At 45.8% G+C, this 19,375-nt stretch overlaps 1 long non-coding RNA gene across 1 annotated transcript in view; it reads right to left on the reverse strand.

Moving 5' to 3' along the window:
* Window positions 1–2,271: 2,271 nt before the first annotated feature.
* The window catches only part of LOC116451506, a 111,626-nt gene continuing 94,522 nt past the window's right edge, over window positions 2,272–19,375 (reverse strand). The window contains exons 11-12 of the long non-coding RNA XR_004243214.1: window positions 14,265–14,343; window positions 2,272–4,679 (exon numbers count right to left, since the gene is read on the reverse strand). This is a non-coding gene — a long non-coding RNA (uncharacterized LOC116451506). The remainder of the gene's footprint in view (window positions 4,680–14,264; window positions 14,344–19,375) is intronic.

Consider the following 19,375-nt stretch of genomic DNA (forward strand, 5'->3'; position numbering starts at 1 on the left):
TCCTGCCCTCCTGCCTCCCTGTCCTGCTGCCCTCCTGCCCTGCTGCCCTCCCTGCCCTCCTGCCCTCCTCCCTCCCTGCCCTCCTGCCCTCCTGCCTCCCTGCCCTCCCTGCCCTCCTGCCTCCCTGCCCTCCTGCCCTCCTGCCTCCCTGTCCTGCTGCCCTCCTGCCCTGCTGCCCTCCCTGCCCTCCTGCCCTCCTCCCTCCCTGCCCTCCTGCCCTCCTGCCTCCCTGCCCTCCCTGCCCTCCTGTCCTCCTCCCTCCCTGCCCTCCTGCCCTGCTGCCCTCCCTGCCCTCCTGCCCTCCTGCCTCCCTGCCTCCCTGTCCTCCTGCCCTCCCTGCCCTCCTGCCTCCCTGCCCTCCTGCCCTGCTGCCCTCCTGTCCTCCTCCCTCCCTGTCCTCCTGCCCTCCTGCCTCCCTGCCCTCCCTGCCCTCCTGTCCTCCTCCCTCCCTGTCCTCCTGCCCTCCTGCCCTCCCTGCCCTCCCTGCCCTCCTGCCCTCCTGTCCTCCTGCCTCCCTGTCCTCCTGCCCTCCTGCCTCCTTGCCCTCCTCCCTCCCTGCCCTCCTGCCCTCCTGTCCTCCTCCCTCCCTGCCCTCCTGCCCTCCCTGCCCTCTCTGCCCTCCTGCCTCCCTGTCCTCCTGCCGTCCTGTCCTCCTGCCTCCCTGCCCTCCCTGTCCTCCTGCCTCCCTGCCCTCCTGCCCTCCCTGCCCTCCTGTCCTCCTGCCCTCCCTGCCCTCCCTGTCCTCCTGCCTCCCTGTCCTCCTGCCTCCCTGCCCTCCCGCCCTGCTGCCCTCCCTGCCCTCCTGCCTCCCTGCCCTCCTGCCCTCCCTGCCCTCCCGCCCTGCTGCCCTCCCTGCCCTCCTGCCTCCCTGCCCTCCTGTCCTCCTGCCCTCCTGCCTCCCTGCCCTCCTGCCTCCCTGCCCTCCCGCCCTGCTGCCCTCCCTGCCCTCCTGCCTCCCTGCCCTCCTGCCCTCCCTGCCCTCCTGTCCTCCTGCCCTCCTGCCTCCCTGCCCTCCTGCCCTCCTGTCCTCCTGCCCTCCTCCCTCCCTGCCCTCCTGCCCTCCCTGCCCTCCTGCCTTCCCTGCCCTCCTGCCTTCCCTGCCCTCCTGCCCTGCTGCCCTCCTGCCCTCCTGCCCTCCTCCCTCCCTGCCCTCCCGTCCTTCTGCCTCCCTGCCCTCCTGCCTCCCTGCCCTCCTGCCTCCCTGCCCTCCTGCCTCCCTGCCCTCCCTGCCCTCCCTGCCCTCCTGCCCTCCTGCCTCCCTGCCCACCTGCCTCCCTGCCCACCTGCCTCCCTGTCCTCCTGCCCTCCTGTCCTCCTGCCTCCCTGCCCTCCTGCCCTCCTGCCCTCCCTGTCCTCCTGCCTCCCTGTCCTCCTGCCTCCCTGCCCTCCCGCCCTGCTGCCCTCCCTGCCCTCCTGCCTCCCTGCCCTCCCTGCCCTCCTGCCCTCCTGCCTCCCTGCCCTCCCTGCCCTCCTGCCCTCCCTGCCCTCCTGCCCTCCTGTCCTCCTGCCCTCCTCCCTCCCTGCCCTCCTGCCCTCCCTGCCCTCCTGCCCTCCTGCCTTCCCTGCCCTCCTGCCCTGCTGCCCTCCTGCCTCCCTGCCCTCCTGCCCTCCTGCCCTCCCTGCCCTCCTGCCCTCCTGCCCTCCTCCCTCCCTGCCCTCCCGTCCTCCTGCCTCCCTGCCCTCCTGCCTCCCTGCCCTCCTGCCTCCCTGCCCTCCCTGCCCTCCTGCCCTCCTGCCCTCCTCCCTCCCTGCCCTCCCGTCCTCCTGCCTCCCTGCCCTCCTGTCCTCCTGCCCTCCTGCCTCCCTGCCCTCCTGCCTCCCTGCCCTCCTGCCCTCCCTGCCCTCCTGTCCTCCCTGCCCTCCTCCCTCCCTGCCCTCCTGCCCTCCTGCCCTCCTGCCTTCCCTGCCCTCCTGCCCTGCTGCCCTCCTGCCTCCCTGCCCTCCTGCCCTCCTGCCTTCCTGCCCTCCTCCCTCCCTGCCCTCCCGTCCTCCTGCCTCCCTGCCCTCCTGCCTCCCTGCCCTCCTGCCTTCCCTGCCCTCCTGCCCTGCTGCCCTCCTGCCTCCCTGCCCTCCCTGCCCTCCTGCCTCCCTGCCCTCCCTGCCCTCCTGCCTCCCTGCCCTCCTCCCTCCCTGCCCTCCCGTCCTCCTGCCTCCCTGCCCTCCTGCCTCCCTGCCCTCCTGCCTCCCTGCCCTCCCTGCCCTCCTGCCCTCCCTGCCCTCCTGCGGGCCTGGCTGGCCCCGGGCAGTGACGAGCAGCAGCAGCAGCAGCAGCTCTTACACAGCGGCATCTACACACACGCAGGGGGTGTGCTCCGATTTCTTCCCCCAGTAAGTCCCCTAATCAATAAATGTGACTGAAGGTTTTGAACAGCTTCCCTGTCAGAAACTGCAGGGTATTCTCCGGTGACCAGAATTTAACTGCATGGTTTATTTTTTTTCTTCCCCCAAATGCTGTCTCCTTCTTCATATTCCAAGTTAGTTTAGACTAGCACTCCCTGGCCCAAACCCCAAATTATTGGACAGTCATCTGGTTGAAAAGCATAAATTAAACAGTGTAAGTGAATTCAATGAACTGCAATCAGATGCTGTGTTTGTATCACACTCCAAGTGTGCTTCTGTGGCTCTGATTCTCCCCCAAAGTGTATTCTGGAAGTATTGAGTAACTGGTTTCTTTTTACCATGGGCAGATACCTTTACATTCCTCAAATCACATCACAGCTGTGCAGAACAAGCATTATTTACACAACAGCTATGCTGATCAAACAGAAAAAAAACCCCACAGATACCTGTACACACATTAGTATTTTTCTTCTGAATAGCAAATGCATGACTTTTCAGTACAATTGCAGGAGAGGCACATTAATAAGTTTAACAATTCTGGCTTGTAAGAAAAGAATATTTAAAATCACTCTCTGTAAAAATCTACAGGTTTAAAAGAACCTAACTCCAGTAACCAAAAGAATCACATTCTTTAAATAATCAAAATCCAAGCATCTTCCAAATTCCAAACATCAAAATTCAGCATCTTCCATTGTCCCTCATATTAATTCTTTTGAAGATACACATGAATGTGCTGCCTTGAAAATCTGAGATATCTAAATACTTGAATTCTTTCTTTAGCCAAGTGAAAGCAATTCTTATCTACTGCAATGAGTCCTTCAGATGTTGAGGTCAGAATATAGATTAAGACGTGAGATTCTAAACTGGTAATGAAACTCATATGATCCTGGGTCAGACACTCCAAAAATGGGTTATAAGAGTGGCTTCGTTTTGGGTATTACTGACAAAAAGGAGTACACATTCATAGAAAATACTGATACTAGCAGTGACTAATATTAACAACATTAACAGATGACAGAAGAATGATCTTACAGATCTGACAGTATGATAAATTCTAAACTAGCTAATAAATCAGAATATTTTGAGAGACAAAATATTATCTTGTCTTCAGTAGATTTCAACTTTTCAAATTTACCAGTATACCATTAGATATAACTTGCTATTATTTAAAATAAGCTCAGGATAGTCCAAACCCACTCCCGTGCTTTGCCATCTGACACAGCTCTCAGTCCAGGAAGACTGGGATAGTTCTGTGCAGGACTCCAGGCGTATCTTGCCTTCTGCAGGAAACCTCACCAAGATTTACCACAGATTTCTCCAAACCACCTCAGAGAGAGACTTTTTTTGGTGCCTAAGTGAGCTCCCTTATGAGGCTGTGCACAGGCACAGGTCCCTGCTTGAGCCCATCAGCTCAATCGAACCATCATCTTCCTCTTAAGGATTCTTGTTTAGGAATTAAGCGTTGGAGAGCTTGGAATGTGCCCATTGGGCATGTTTGACTATACAGACAATACACTGACTTAATTGAGAGCAACTTTCCACTTCTGTGGACTTTCTTTATGTGGCAAAAATAAACCTGGGTGTTACCACCTCTGACTATCCCAGATTTGTCCTCTCCTGAATGACAACCATAGCTCGGAACGAAAGTGTCACAAAGAAGAAGTCACAGCTCGAATTCAGGCTGATATTATGCAAGATCTGTTGTCTTCCCACAGAGAAATGGGAACATGGTGCACTTTAATTTTAAAGTTTTCCATTTTATGGGGAATACACAGTGCAGTGACAATTTGCAGATTGAAACTAATTGCAGAGTAGCTGGATATATGAGGATGCTTTACAGTGCATGCAGGCAACAAAATGGGTTTGCAAGTATAGAAAGGGGAAAAAAAACTGCATTTCTTTCTTTTACAAGCCTAGTGAGCGTTCTCTAAAAGCTCCTGTTTCACGTGGCACTTCAGTCATACCTGTATTTCAGATGTCACTATATACATAAATTCAAGTAATTGAACTGAAAACTGCATTTGAGCTGTTCTGGATCCCTCTCATTATACCAACAGAAAGCCTGTGGTGGTGTTATTTCAAATTTCACATAAAGACTCCCAAGATGAGTAATTGCTTACTAGCAGGTCACTGTGGGATACTGAGAGCAGCATTTTGACACAGGCCTGAAGTACATTGTCAAAGTGGTCGTCCCTGTTCAACTTGAAGACGCCACAGCTGACATTATTTCCACATAAGGCAGATTTGAGTGGAGAGAGAGTAACAGATGGAAATGCCCTTGAGTTTCAGCAGATGAACCTGATCTTTTGACAAAGTCCCATGAGAGAGGATCTGATTACCTGTTAAGAAAGAAAGAAAGAAAGAAAGAAAGAGAAAGAAAGAAAGACTTATTTAAGCAGCTACAAATCTAAAATATTTTGATGGCACTATGAAACTTTTTTTTAAAATTACTATTTGGAAGAAAGATGTAAAAGATGTAAAAGATCTGTTAAGTAAGTATGACTACAGCTTAAAAGCCACTAAGCAATTAGTATGCAAAATTTAAACTAAAAGCTCTGAATTCCTGCCATTGATGTACAGCCAGACCATGACTGGGTCTATCAGCATGAATTCCTTAATCTGAACAGAGTTGCAACACATGGTTTTATAGTTTCTCATGCCTCAGCAAAACCTGGTTTTGATCCATTACCAGAACGGTCTCTTGGGAGGCTTCTGATGTATACACACACTAAATATACTCCTCAGAAAACAAACATGTCCTTTTCAAAAGCTTCTGTTTTACCAGTCACAGATGGGAATGACTTTTTAACTCAACTGCATGTTTATAATGCAAAAATAACAGCTACTGGTAAATATTGTTGCTGCTATTAACGGGCAGTAGTGACTTTTGGATCCACTGTGCAGCAGATCCCAGGGCAATCCTCTGCACAGATTTCTCTGCTCACAAGGTCTCATTACCAAGTTTTCTGAGTAACTTGTAACAGTTTAATGCTCATCTTCACAGCACCCCAGAGTCTGTTTGTCTTCATGACAGTTTTTTTCAAACCTGAAGCAATTAATGGGAGTGAGCTAAAGCAGTGGTATGAGCACAGCAAAGCTGGAGCTCCTGCCCACCATGAAGCAGCCTGACTCAACTGAGCCCTCTGATGCTGACCTTGACAAGCTTGGCCTGCACAGAACCCAAGTGCCGGTCTTGGCTTTGTTACTACTCATCATTCTTGGCAATTTTAACTAGAGGAAAATAATACAGAGCTGTAGGTTTTTTTGCAAGGATTCCCACAAATAACAGCACAACAGCCCACAGATGACACGCTCGGCTTGTCTGCTCTCCGTGCTGTCCTGGCTCTGATGACAACTTGGATCAAGGAGCGGCGAGCAAACTGGGCAGTACCTGTTCACAACCCAAACACTGCCAGCTGGGAGAGGGACTTATGACAATGCAGTTGTGATTTTATAGTAGGCAATTAAAAAATGCCCTAAAACCTTGCCTGAGATTGCCCAGATGGAGCATTATTTAATACATATTGAGGCCTAACACTAAACTGGGTCAGCCTCTGCACAGCTCTCCTTCCCACCCAAGCAAATTTCCACTTGCAAATCATCTCCCTGCCTTATTTCAGTTCTTTCCTTTAATGCCATTGATTACCAGCAATGACAAATTTACATCATACAATCAAAAAAATGAGGGGGAAAACCTTATTTCCAAACCCCTAATGCATTAAAGTACCATCCATTTGGTGTCATCTGATGCAAGGACAGAAAGGCATAAGTTACTGTTTAAAACATTAATGTTGGTCACCACTTCTAGCAAGTACAAGGCAATTTATCCATCAGGTTGTAAATGAAAATTAGATGCAAAAAAAAAGACTGGGAGTATGATCAGGGATTGCTTAGAAGTAACTGGGGTCTGTAAGAAGCTGGAGTGGTAAATCAGAATTATGGAAGGGAAGAGAAAAGCAAATATTTCGCTAGGAAAGATGGTCACAAAATCAAAATCAAGCCTTCTTAATTAAACAAAAAATAATTTATGAATGAGAATCCAGAATGGTTTTCACATTTGTAAATGGTCCTCTAGCACCTCTCTTATCCCAGTGCTGCAGTCACAACCACAGTGTAATTGGGGAAGAGGTACCATTCCAGAGACTTCTGCTGCACAGAAGCTAACTCCAAACGGTGTTAAATCTCTGTTACACTAAACAGGAGCAGAATCCAAAAGCTCTTTGAAAAGTAAAACATAGCAGAAAAAGAAAAAAGTCTTATAGTGTACCTGGATACTTTATTTTAATCTTTACATAACTAAGAAATTACACTTAAAAAAATTAAACTCCATTTAGCTTCCTACAGTGAACTATTTAATACATCCCAGACAGATCATCATAATTAGCATTAATCATTTTGACAAGTCCTGGTCTAGTTACTGAGAAGATCAGTGAATTTCAAATTCTGTGGGAAAAAAAAAACATAAAATACAAAACTCTGTCTGTGAGATCAAGTGGAAAGGCAGACACTGGTTTTGGAAACCACTGTTGAACAGTAAAATTCTCAGGGCACAAGCAAGACAGAAAGGTAAGAGTGCTGTAAATTAACCTGAGCTGGTCTTCTCCACTATTAAATTCTCTGCAGAAAATCTCAACTTCACCAACACAAATACATACCTGGCTTTAGAAATAAGCAAAGCTCTGGGTCCAAAAGAGGAAGAGCCTTGAGTCTGTAGCTGAGCTGTCCAGGCATGACATCCTGCAGCCACAGGTCCTTAACTTGTAATAAGCAACAGAAGAGCTTAGTGGTTGTCAAGAAGGCAATTATGTACTTAAGGAAATTAACTGCAAGCTGATGTTAAAAATGGATGATGAGGAAAGACGCTGAAAAAGCCCCAGGAATCCCTTAGTTTGGGAACATGAATTCTAGGAGGCATCCACTACTGCTGGTGTTCCATCATTTTCGTTACTTTAGGAAAACCCCTCCCTCTAATTAAAACCCCTTGATGAGCAGAAGGGGTTGGGTGCAGCAAGGCAGCAGGGGAACACGGGGCCCGTCCCTCCCCAGAGTCACTGAGGAGTCTGGGTCTAGGGTGAGATTGAAAGCTGCTGTTTTCAAGTGGACGGAGCCCATGGAGAAGTGTTCTGTGCTCAGGGATTCATCCCGAAGGGCCCAGCGTGGAGCTGCCCATTCCAAGGCAGCAGCCGAGGGGAGGGAGCGGCGGTGCCGCTTCCCCGCGCCCCACCCCGGGCGGGGCTCCAGCGCAGAGCAGTGCTCGAGCATTTATTGAACAACATATGAAGTACAGTGCCATGCCTGAGCAGATAAAAAAAGAATGATCTACTTGTAACATTTAGCAGGAGCTTCAGGGGAATACTTTTATACACAATGGATACTACTGAACATAAACTAATTTACAGAGGTACTTGGAATCAGGTCAAGAACAACTCCTCAGCTACTGAGGATATGCTTACATTTATAATCCCTGTAGTGGAAGACCAAAACACAATTTTATAAACTCCTATTGTTAAAAGAAACCATTTAAAGAAATTAAATCAACATAAAAGTGACCTTTGGCATGTAGAATTTAAAAATCATGTTTGAAATTCATAGTGCCTGTCAAAACAAAAACTCTGTACAGACTAATCACTGAAGTCCCAGTGCTACTATTGAGTTAAAAATCAAATGAAAAAATCCAATTTGCACCAATTTCTTCTTACTGTGGGAGAAATTGCGTCTCACTACCTTAAAATACATTGGCTCCCAAAATTCTCAATAACTTCCTTTAATCCAGTGTTTTGCCCTGCACTTGACAGCAATGTCAATCACAAAAATTATGAACTCTTTGGGGCTCAGGGCTGATACAAAATTCTGATAGGAATAAGAAAGGGATTTTTAAAGACCTTGGTGAAACTGCTAGAGAGGAAATAGGGGCTGGAATTTGGCTGCCAATTTAATGAGTTAATTACTGAAAGACTCCTCAGTACAACCAAAGGTGCTGAAAGAAAAAAGTGTCTGTGCAGAGGGAAGTTCCAAGCCAGCCAACACCAGTCTGGGCTGCTCGGGCTCCAGGGAACATCACCAGGCTCAGCACCCATGGCCACCCCTTCCCTCACTGCCCGGGACGTGGGAGATGTCAGCACACGCAGCTTTCCTTTCAGCTCTCCTCCTGAATTGCTTTTACAGCAGAACTGTAACACAAAGTGATTTCCTTATGGCTGAGTTTCATTTCAGCAGGGCTTGTTCTAGACTTCAAACCAATAAGCACTTTGGATGATTATAATGTGCCTGAATCATATTTTAACACGTATGAATTAGATGAAGATATAAAAAGACTTTGGTGAGATTAAACAAAGGTTGTGAAAATGTATCATATTTATAGACAAAAAATGTTTTTTGCCTTTTCCCCTTTCCTATTTTTATTATTCACTACTGCCAATAAAGATGGCTTGAGCTACGCTTTCCAGGCATTCGGAATGCTGGGCAGTGCAAAGAAGTGCCCAGACAAAAAAGGAAAATGTGAATCATAAAGACGAGAGAGAGCTTCAAAAAGTGATTTTTTTAAAGCTTCCACATCCACAAAATGTGCATAAAAGCTCTCAAATCAGCACAATGAGTGTGCCCAGCACCAAGATAAATTTGCCAAAAGAAAGCCATTCCAAAACATGAGTTAGAAACGAAGCACAATATATTGTGGAACCACCACTCCAGGAATGAGGAGGGCAGAGCAGTGCAGCTGAGAGCACTGAGCACTGCACTGCCAGGCTCAGCTGTTGCTGAGAAATACCTGTTAGACTGCAAGAATCCGTTTAACCAAAATTTTGAAGAAGACCCGTTACCTTATGAAGTTGACACTGAATGGATTACCACACTAAGTTTTGAAATACATGTTCTGGAAGCAATTTAAAGCTCATTAGAAATAATTGCGTCTGGCTACTGGAAAATGTGGTAAAATTTAATCCACATCCAAATGCTACCTGAGCTGTGAGCACAGGAAATTGTTTTGTGCTACTGTGGCTAACCTCATCGCTGACCCTGAGCAGTAACTGCTACAGCAGCTGAAAGCTGAAGCAAAATTAAAAACTTACATCAAAGTATATCATGACAGAATATAGATAAATAAAAACAGCATATTGAAAATATTATTTTTATGTCAGCCTTTTCTAATGAAAGGGAAGAGGTTTACTAAAATGTAAAGAAACCACAAAACAAAAAATGGATGGTCCCAAGATGCATTGAAACATCATTCCTACACCGCTGGGAGTTCAAAAACACACGGTAAGGAGACCTGTACACACAGAATTAAAAGTGAAATATATTGGGGATGAAGAATGGTGAACTACACTATTCCAACTCCACTCAATTCTCTCCTCTCTGATGTTTATTTTAAATCACTATCGCTCCCTCAGACCGGCTCCAGCCGTAATGGACAAGACACAGCAGCCCTTGCCAAGAAGCTGTGGAGCCCCAACAAGGATAATTGCCTGACTAAGTGCATCCTATGCCAGGCTTCCCATCTTCTGAGCAGATCACATTAGCAAAGGCATCTCAGAGCTGTCTGCAGCACAGTATCAGTGATAAATGAGCAGAAGGAGAGGACACACCAGCGCTCCCCCATCCGCACAGCTGGATCTGTGCAGCAGAACTCAGCACTTGCCAAGGTGCTCCTCTTCAAAACTACAAAAAAATTCATCTTTCAAATTTTACTCCCTGACAACTCAACATACTTGCATATCTTAAAAATAGGCATTTGGGATTTTTTTCTGCTTTGCACTCAAACATATGAAATCACTATATGCCAATCTAGGGAGAAAAGAGTCTCTGCTTCAGTCTAGTATTAAAGATTTCAGCATCCATACTCACAAGCTTTTGTGTATATTCACCCTCCCCAAACACAGCTCTACCCTTTTCTTCCTCTTCTCTTTTCCGCCCGAACACAGACATTAACAGCTCGTAGAGAAAAGAAATGGAGGTAACATTCGGACACAAATAGACATCACAGACGTGGGTAAAACTGAAGATGGAAAGAAAGTAACAAACTGGATGACCAATGTTTGTTTCAGAGTCATTTCCACAGTTATTTCCTGCACACGACAGTACAGGACACACACAGAACAAAGCCACATATAACTTTTAGCTGATTTGTATCACCTGAACAAGGCCATATGTGTGAAGTATCTGTGTGTTATCCAAAACTGCCTTGATTGGCGTACCCCGGACTCAGGAAGAATGCACATGATGTCAGCAATCACCACCGTGGGTGAGAAGAATCGCCTGATGCACCTCACTTCAGTCACTAATTCCTTGTCAAAGTGTTGAGTGTTGGACAGAGGCATACCTCAGATCACATTTTTACATACCTACAGGTTTGCATAGCAAGAAAACTCCCAGTTGACCTAAGACTTAAACAGAAATTTTTGTGTTTAATTTGGTGCAAATGAAATTTCTGAAAAGAATACCTTTACATGCATTTTCTGTATATCATTACATATGAAAGAGGAGGAAAAATCCTGTTCTAAAACAAATTTAAATTCACTTACCAATGGAAGCCCAAAACAATGAAGCCATATTTTCATTTATTGCTTTATGTTACGTTCTTCTCAGAAAAAGGAACAGCCAGGCTAAGCTGCACTGTCTGTAGAGAGGGACCAAGTCTTCCCCTACAGAGCCATGGGCCAGAAACTCTGAGTGTCAGGGGCATGGCAGGGAGGAGAGGGGAGAGGCAACAGAGCTGGAAGCCTGGTGTTCAGACAGGAGTTTGCCAGGAGGAGCAAACACAGCCAGGGATCCAGGTGGTGGAAAGAAGAACTTCTTAGGGATGAGAGGAGCCTGGGCAGAGTTTGTGGCAATCCACTCAGCCAGTGGGTTAAACGAGACAGAGACCGAGAGGAAGCGCCTTCCCACAAGGACAGCGTGATGAAAGAAGGAGATGCTCGCTTCTGTTTTCCCCCTCTGCCTCATGCCATCACTTTGTGTTTCTCTCAGGTTAAAAAGGAAATTATTATCATATAAATTTCAGTCAAATCTATCCTGAGTTAAAATGTGTCTCTGATCAGCTCTGAGGAGCTCACCATAAGCTGCAGGCACATACAAGAGGTCTGGCTGACTTGGTAAGATAAATGAGCACATACAGTCTGTTGTCATCTCCTGACATTTGCTGTGCATCTTCTATTTTTTCCTAATACTTCAGTCATAAAATCATGCTGAGTGAGAGAATCTTAACTATTTTTGTGATTTTAAGTTACTTGGAAGAATGGTACAGAAGAAAACTTAAAAACTGAGTCCAAGGATTGGAAGGCCTGTATGGATTCATTCTTTTATCTGAATCACACAATTTTTCAGAACCAGAAAATTCAGGGTCTGGAAACATTGTTCAAGAACACAAAATGAATTTTATTATCATCACTTGGTTTACTTGTTTATTTTTCCCCACATGTCTGCCAAGATTACACAGGCTTGGAAGACAAATAGACTTTAAAAGACCATAGAGTATTATGGATTATAGTTTTCCTTAAAAATATAATTATTAAGATTTTCAGGAAGACATTTGAAAATAATGCAAAATTCCTTTATATCAGTACTTTTATAGGAATTTGTATGTTCAAAAGATCATACATAATTAATGAATCCCTATAGCACATTTCCAGAAGTTACATCTTTCTGTACATGGGAACAGAAATCTCAGAAACTGCTACTTGGTGATAAAAGGTAAAAATGCCAATGCTTTAAACAGCCATTATTCAATACTGATCTTGAAATACTTGCAGTGGGCAGTGAAACCTTCCCAGAGCAGTGTGAAATGGGGCTGAGTGGGCGTTGATTCCAGTGCCAGAGCCCAGCAGGGTGATGGCCAGGCCATGCAGTCCAGCTGTGCCAGCTGCATCCTGTGAAATCCCTGCTCCCACCTGGGCAGGGCTCGTGAGTGGGCTCTGCCCAGAATAAATCCTGGCAGTCACTCACCTGACAGAAAACCTGAGCAGTTCCTGTGAATGTCACATTAAGTACTGGCAGGATCACTGGTGGGACCCTGATGTTGACATGCACATGTTTTAAAGCAAAATAACCCCCCTGAGATACTGGGTGGAGGCTCTCTCCCACATCTCCATTTTTCCTCTGCTTTTCACTGATGGGTGATTTTAAATGTTTCTTCTGGAGGACATTAGGTACAGTTCTCCTGTTAAACCTGTTCTGAGTAAAATGTCCTCCTTCCCTAGGAAAGCAGTTATGAAACACACGGAAGAGAAGCACGGGAGAAAGCTCTTATGGCCACGATGGGGTTGAAGATGCCCCCGCTCAGTGCAGGGAATGTACTCGGTGACCTTTAGCAGGTCCCTTGCAACCCAACCCACTCTGTGATTCTCTGCTCACTTCCCCTTTCCTGTGGCACTCACCTCTGAGGAGATGCCACACAGTCCTAAGGATCTCTCACATAATTTAACAAAGAGGGTGAGAAGACTCTGGGCACGGCTTCCCCAGGCCCCACAGCTCTGCTGCTCAGTTTTTACTCCTAGATCTGCACTGGGCTGAGATTCCCTTTTACGTTGCACAATTAAATCCCAGCATGAGTCAGACAATGTTGTCTGGTCCTTATGTGCAAGAGCTGCCAATACCTTAGGGCTGAGAATTTTATGAACTGTGTACACACCATAAAAGCTGCAACTGAAAGAAGAAGGTTTCTTTACAAAGGTTTTTGGGGTTTTTTTTAGGCATGAATTAGGAATGAAGCAGGTTGAAAACAACTCATGTGGTTTAGTCAGCAAGGTTTAGAAACTTGATGCCAACAACTGAACTGAATGGATGCCCAATAATATGGTTATGTTTTTCCTAAGTGCAGAAAGGATGGTGAAAGCTGATAGAAATAAATTAAAATAAAAAAAAGGAAATATGATTGCAGTGGGATCAGGTACCATCAGACAAATAGGGCTGAATCATCCTCATGACTACATTTGATTTTTTGTTTTAGATCATGTAAAGATTTGCCTTTTATCTTTCACACATTTTCAAATTTTATTTTTATTTTGCTTAATCATTCTAACAAATTTACTGATGAATACAGCTGAAAAATTTTGGTCACAACACAGTATATTTGCAAAAGAAACAGAAACATTATTTTGAAAAGACTGAAAACTACTTGTGTGTAATTTTTTTTGTTACAAATAAATGCTTTAGGCATTCCACAGGTACTGTTTCCATGTCCTATAGATCAAATGCAACATCACATTTGAAGTTTTTATAAAGGCAGCCATGTAACACACAATTTCCAGACCCAAAAATCAGCCTGAATGCAGTAAAAGCAACTTGGATGCACCAATTTTCTTTCTTTAAATGAAACAAGCCATTTACGGCTCTTCCAGTTTACACTAACTACAAATGCGGTTCCTCTACAAAAGCTTGGTAATGTTCCTTTCAAGATATTGAGGAAGCAAAATCGTCAGCTGCAATGTTAGTTGGAGTGTAACATAAACTGCTGGTGTCAGAGACCTGTTGCAGTTGCATGCATGAGTGGGAGTAGTAAAATGGAGCAACTTATTATAAAGACTTTTAACAGTGCTCCAGGGTAAAGCTGTTATGGTCCCATTATGTTTCGGAAGTGCTGCAATATAATTTGAATACATAAGATCAGCCCACAGCTGTCAATCAGCAGCCTGGATTAAACACCTCCCGGGTGTCTCTGTCTCTGCTGCTCACATCTGTAGGTGCCAAACAGCCCTCGAGGCAAAGGTGGCACGAGCAGCTCTGGCACCTGAATGAACCCCGAGCCAGGGAACGAGAGCTGCCGAGGCCTGAGCCCTGCACTGCCAAGGGCTGGCTCTGGCTGCAGCACCTCCCAGTCCTGCTAGCATTCCCCAAATCCATCACTGCTCAGCAACATCAACTAACAGGATTTTTGTATCATGAGCCAGGCAAAGAATTACACTGCAGAGGAATGATTAATGAATACCTACCAATGTACAGATCATTTTACTGGCTTCTCTGAAGAGAAGAATTCTGTTTGATGATACATCAACACTTAAATGCTGTGATCTAAAAAATAACACAAAAATATTCAGATCTTCATGAGAGCAGAAAACTGCAATGGATTCACTCTTAAAACAAACAAACAAACACACATTTGCTGATTACAGAGTACAATTAAATGATAAACTAACTCTATGGATGTATGTATATATATTCAGGGATATGAACTCTAGTTATCTCATGTGTTGCCAGCGTAACAAGCCTGTGACAAGAGACAGAAAACTTTTAACCAGGAAAGGTGACAGACAATACATACACAGCTTTCCATGACTGGGGAATGCTTTGAGCCTGAACACAGTTCAGAAAATCCATCACCCAAGCGGTCAGGCTAACTTTTATCAGTTCCTTCATCTGTATAGTGTTTTAAAATAAACCAATCCCAGCTGTTCCTTTTGCTACCTAACATCTGTGGCAATCCCATGGCAGTTCTCCAGGTGTAAATTATAGCAGATGCTTTTAGGAACACTCAGACCTGGAGGAGACTGCACCAGGTTGTCTTACTGAATCACAGGTACTACCAAGCACTTTGTTCCCAATCTGGAAATTCATAAGAGTCCTTGCCAAAGGCCCTGCTGCCTCATTCCAATCTGTCTTTATGATAAGGAAGCCTAACTCTTGGTTCAGGACTAAAAGTGAACTTCAAATATAGATCTTAGGCTCCTAAAGAACTTTAGGGACACCTACCCTCGGCTTTTCTTGGGACTGAAGGAGAAGGGAGTGACCCCTGAGGGATGTGAAGCAGAGCAGCCCCGGGCTGGGTGTGTCACAGGCATGGGATCAGTCCCTGTAGGGCCACTCGCTGAAGAGTGGGACTCAGTGATCCCCGCAGGTCCCTTCGTCACTCTGTGACCTGTCTGCTCTCACCCACCTCTGATCGGCCGTGCACCCCAGCGTCTTCCCCGTCCTAGACACCAGAAAGGATCTTTCTCTGCTGCAAGTCCCATTTTTTAGTGACTGAGTCCTTACTTGCAGGGCCCTTTGCTGCAAACTCCAGAGTAAATCCGTGTGGTTGTGAATGAATAAAATGTCCCCGGTAAAGAATATTTGTATATTCCACACACACAAAATGATAATGGCTGGCAGAGGCAAATGCCCAGACCAGCACGTCGTCTCCCTCCCAGAGTGGCATAGTGCACAGTCTGATACTCTCAGACATATTTTAACCATGTCACAGAACATTGTACAGTGCATGCCCATCTGTAAAGGCTAATGCAGCACACAGCTCATGCAAACACCATCGCGGGTGATGCCTGCTAAAGGGAACAAGGCCTCTGAATAGCAACGGGTTGAAGAATCCATGAATAGGGAAGGTGGCTTGAAGAGCTGGCTCCTGCTTAAGACTGATTGTTCCAGTTCCTCTTGGTTTTTTTCACCACTTTCTGAGTTCTGTGTTTCTGTTTTAATAATCTCCTCCACAAAACAAACTGCAGCACTATTAGAGTGCACAAGCAAATAAAAACAGGTTAAACTTCCACTACTACCATCAGGATAGAAGGCATAATTAGCCAACATGAACCAAAGGAGGAGTCACTGCAGGCAAGTCAACACAAACCATACAGGGAATTCTGCCTTATGGCTTGGGCAGTCACTCAGGGACCAAGTACACATCCTACACACTGGTCTTTGACTGGGAGCCAGGTCTCAGCTTTTAGGCCCTAATTTCCTCTTGCCAGATTAAACTATTCTGTTTTTTCAAATATCAAATATTTCAGTGTTTTTTCCATGTAAGTCTGATTTAGAAGGCAAAATGAGAAATGATACCTCCTTGTTGAAAATTCCAATTATTTTGTTCATGAAGATGCCCAGCATGGTACCTTCATGGTAAACGGAAATGAGGCAGCACAACTTGACTGGCAAAGAATTAAACCAGTTTTTTATTTGGAACCAAGAGATTTTAGCTATACAATTTGCTATTAAAACATGATCTAGCTAATCTAGTAAGTGGTTTTGTTTAATAATAAACATCTTAAATTTTTAAGCTTATATCTTGTCATATAATTCCGTTTTGTTTAAAGAGGAGAAATGGTGACTGTTCTTAGGAAAAGGCTACTGCCTATTCAACCAATAAAGGCAGCTCCTGTGAACCTCACAAAGTGGAACACAGACCCTGTACGGGAACACAGACCCTGTACAGGAACACAGACCCTGTGTGGGAACACAGACCCTGTACGGGAACACAGACCCTGTACGGGAACACAGACCCTGTGTGGGAACACAGACCCTGTACAGGAACACAGACCCTGAATGGGAACACAGACCCTGTATAGGAACACAGACCCTGTATAGGAACACAGACCCTGAATGGGAACACAGACCCTGTGTGGGAACACAGACCCTGTACGGGAACACAGACCATGTACAGGAACACAGACCCTGTACGGGAACACAGACCCTGTACAGGAACACAGACCCTGTGTGGGAACACAGACCCTGTACAGGAACACAGACCCTGAATGGGAACACAGACCCTGTGTGGGAACACAGACCCTGTACAGGAACACAGACCCTGTGTGGGAACACAGACTCTGTACGGGAACACAGACCATGTACAGGAACACAGACCCTGAGCGGGAACACAGACCCTGAACGAGAACACAGACCCTGTGTGGGAACACAGACCCTGTACAGGAACACAGACCCTGAATGGGAACACAGACCCTGTACAGGAACACAGACCCTGAATGGGAACACAGACCCTGTATAGGAACACAGACCCTGTGTGGGAACACAGACCCTGAATGGGAACACAGACCCTGTGTGGGAACACAGACCCTGTATAGGAACACAGACCCTGTACAGGAACACAGACCCTGAATGGGAACACAGACCCTGTATAGGAACACAGACCCTGTACAGGAACACAGACCCTGAATGGGAACACAGACCCTGTACAGGAACACAGACACTGAACGGGAACACAGACCCTGTGTGGGAACACAGACCCTGTGTGAGAACACAGACCCTGTACAGGAACACAGACCCTGAATGGGATTGTGAAATCCAGGTCTGACCCACAGGAAGGGTTTCACACTTCCAGGCCATGCAGCCCCAGCTGTGTCGTGGTTTGACCCCATTCCGGGGTGGAGCTGAAGCCCAGCCACAGCCCTGCCAACCAACAGCAGCACCATGTGGACAGACGGACAGACAGACAGACTGACAGATGGACGGGCTGCTGCTGCCTGAGGCAGCTCCACACTGCTGCATCCTGCTGCCACCTGCCCCAGGCTCTGCAGCTGAACTATAGAAGGGAAGAGGCTGACATGAGAAATGTACTTTTAGGCTTTGCTTCTCACTCCTTTATGGAGTTCTTCACATTCTGAATCAAACAAACGAGTTAAACACACCATGGAGAGCTGTCCAGTAACAAACTGGGATTTAAATTCATATCTCACTTACCTGAAATACTCTCAAAGGGCACAGATGACCCATGCCATCTTATACCTCTAAAAGCTCACTAATGGCAGCTACATTTTTGCTGAGGTAGACTTCCAGTCCAGCTCACTCTCAAGAGAGGATGGTCAATATTCTCCAAATGCAGTAGATGCCACGTAAGGTACAGAACTGAGCTGTAACCCTCCTAAGTCATCCCCATTCCTCAGCCTTCCGAGCATCCCCGTGAGCACTGCAGGGAGAGGGTGCAACGCTGCACAGCCTCACTGTGGAATTTCATGGGATAGAAAGCAATTACCTTTTCAGATCTCATGGCAAGGAGAGTAACTTGACAGCCAAACCCTCCAAGCAAAATGTAAGCCAGCAGCAGAGGCTGCTAATACATCCAGTATGATTCGCTATCTTAATTCAGAAACTTGAAGCATTGAGTCCATATTCATTGACCAGGGAAGACTGGAAACTACAGTCAAATTTTATAAAAGCCAGAGTCAACAGAAAGGCTTTGGCAATTTAATGCTTCTTTTATAAATCCAATAAGGTGGAATAAATTGGTTTTAAGCAGAATATTATTTTTAAGTGTTTCTAACCACAAGCTTCAAGGAATCTGGCTAAGGCATGAACTTAACCTGAGCAGTCGTTCAAGCTCAAAGGAATTCAAGCTGCAAAAAGTGATACTGAGGTTTGAGTTGCAAGTGGGCAGTAGCTGCTATTACAAACAGATTACTGTTCCATGAGAAACGCATTCTCTTCCTGTGATTGGGAAACTTCAATCTCTACAGTGGTTTGGCTCTTTCAAGCTTGTGCCTGGTCCTGAATAGTTAAAACACAAAACTCAAGAATTTAGTTCTTCAAAATCAGAATAATAATGAAGAAGCCATCTTATTGCTGCCCATGGTTTTATTTTGTTAAGAAATACGATATGAATTTGGATAAATATGTAACCTTGTTAGTGATAAGATTGTACTGCTTGTCCTTCCACATCTGGAGCAGCATAGGATCAGCCAGCCCAGTATCCAGCTCAACTGGAACCTTTAAGTGACCATGAGATGAACACCCTCCCTGGCAGATCACTTTTCTATGAGCTCAGGGTCTGTGTCTACACTCAGGTATTTTGTATAGGCAGCTTCATACACTCACCACAGACATCAGGTGTGAGTGAGTTGACTGCAACTCTGAGTAAACCTAATGATTTAATTCTTTCAACCCATTTTCTTATGCGTTCTTATGCAACCTCTTTCTTTTACAGAGAACAGAAATCCTGAAACCCAAGAATCAGCTGGGAGGAACACAGGAAAGGACTGCTATGAGTTCCCACCTAACTGTAAGAAACACTAAATGAAAAGATCAAAAAGATGAATTCACGATTGAACCTCCATGGATGTATCTGACTCCAGACCAAGGACCTTAGACTGCATTCTGGTGTTAGTATGGAAAAAACAGATTAAACACTCAACATCTTATCCAGGCAGCCTGGGAGTAGAATAAAATACATAAGGAGAGTCACCACTGTTAGGGAAAGCCAGGTTTTGCCTGTCCACCTGTGGGTATTCAGGGCTCTCCAGGCCACACCTGCTCGTTCAGGACTGACCTACAAACTACAGAGCCCACATGTTCCAAATACAAAAGACAAATAAACTTTCCCAAGCTG

This window comes from Corvus moneduloides, chromosome 15 (assembly GCF_009650955.1).
Source record: "Corvus moneduloides isolate bCorMon1 chromosome 15, bCorMon1.pri, whole genome shotgun sequence".
NCBI classification, from domain to species: Eukaryota; Metazoa; Chordata; class Aves; order Passeriformes; family Corvidae; genus Corvus; species Corvus moneduloides.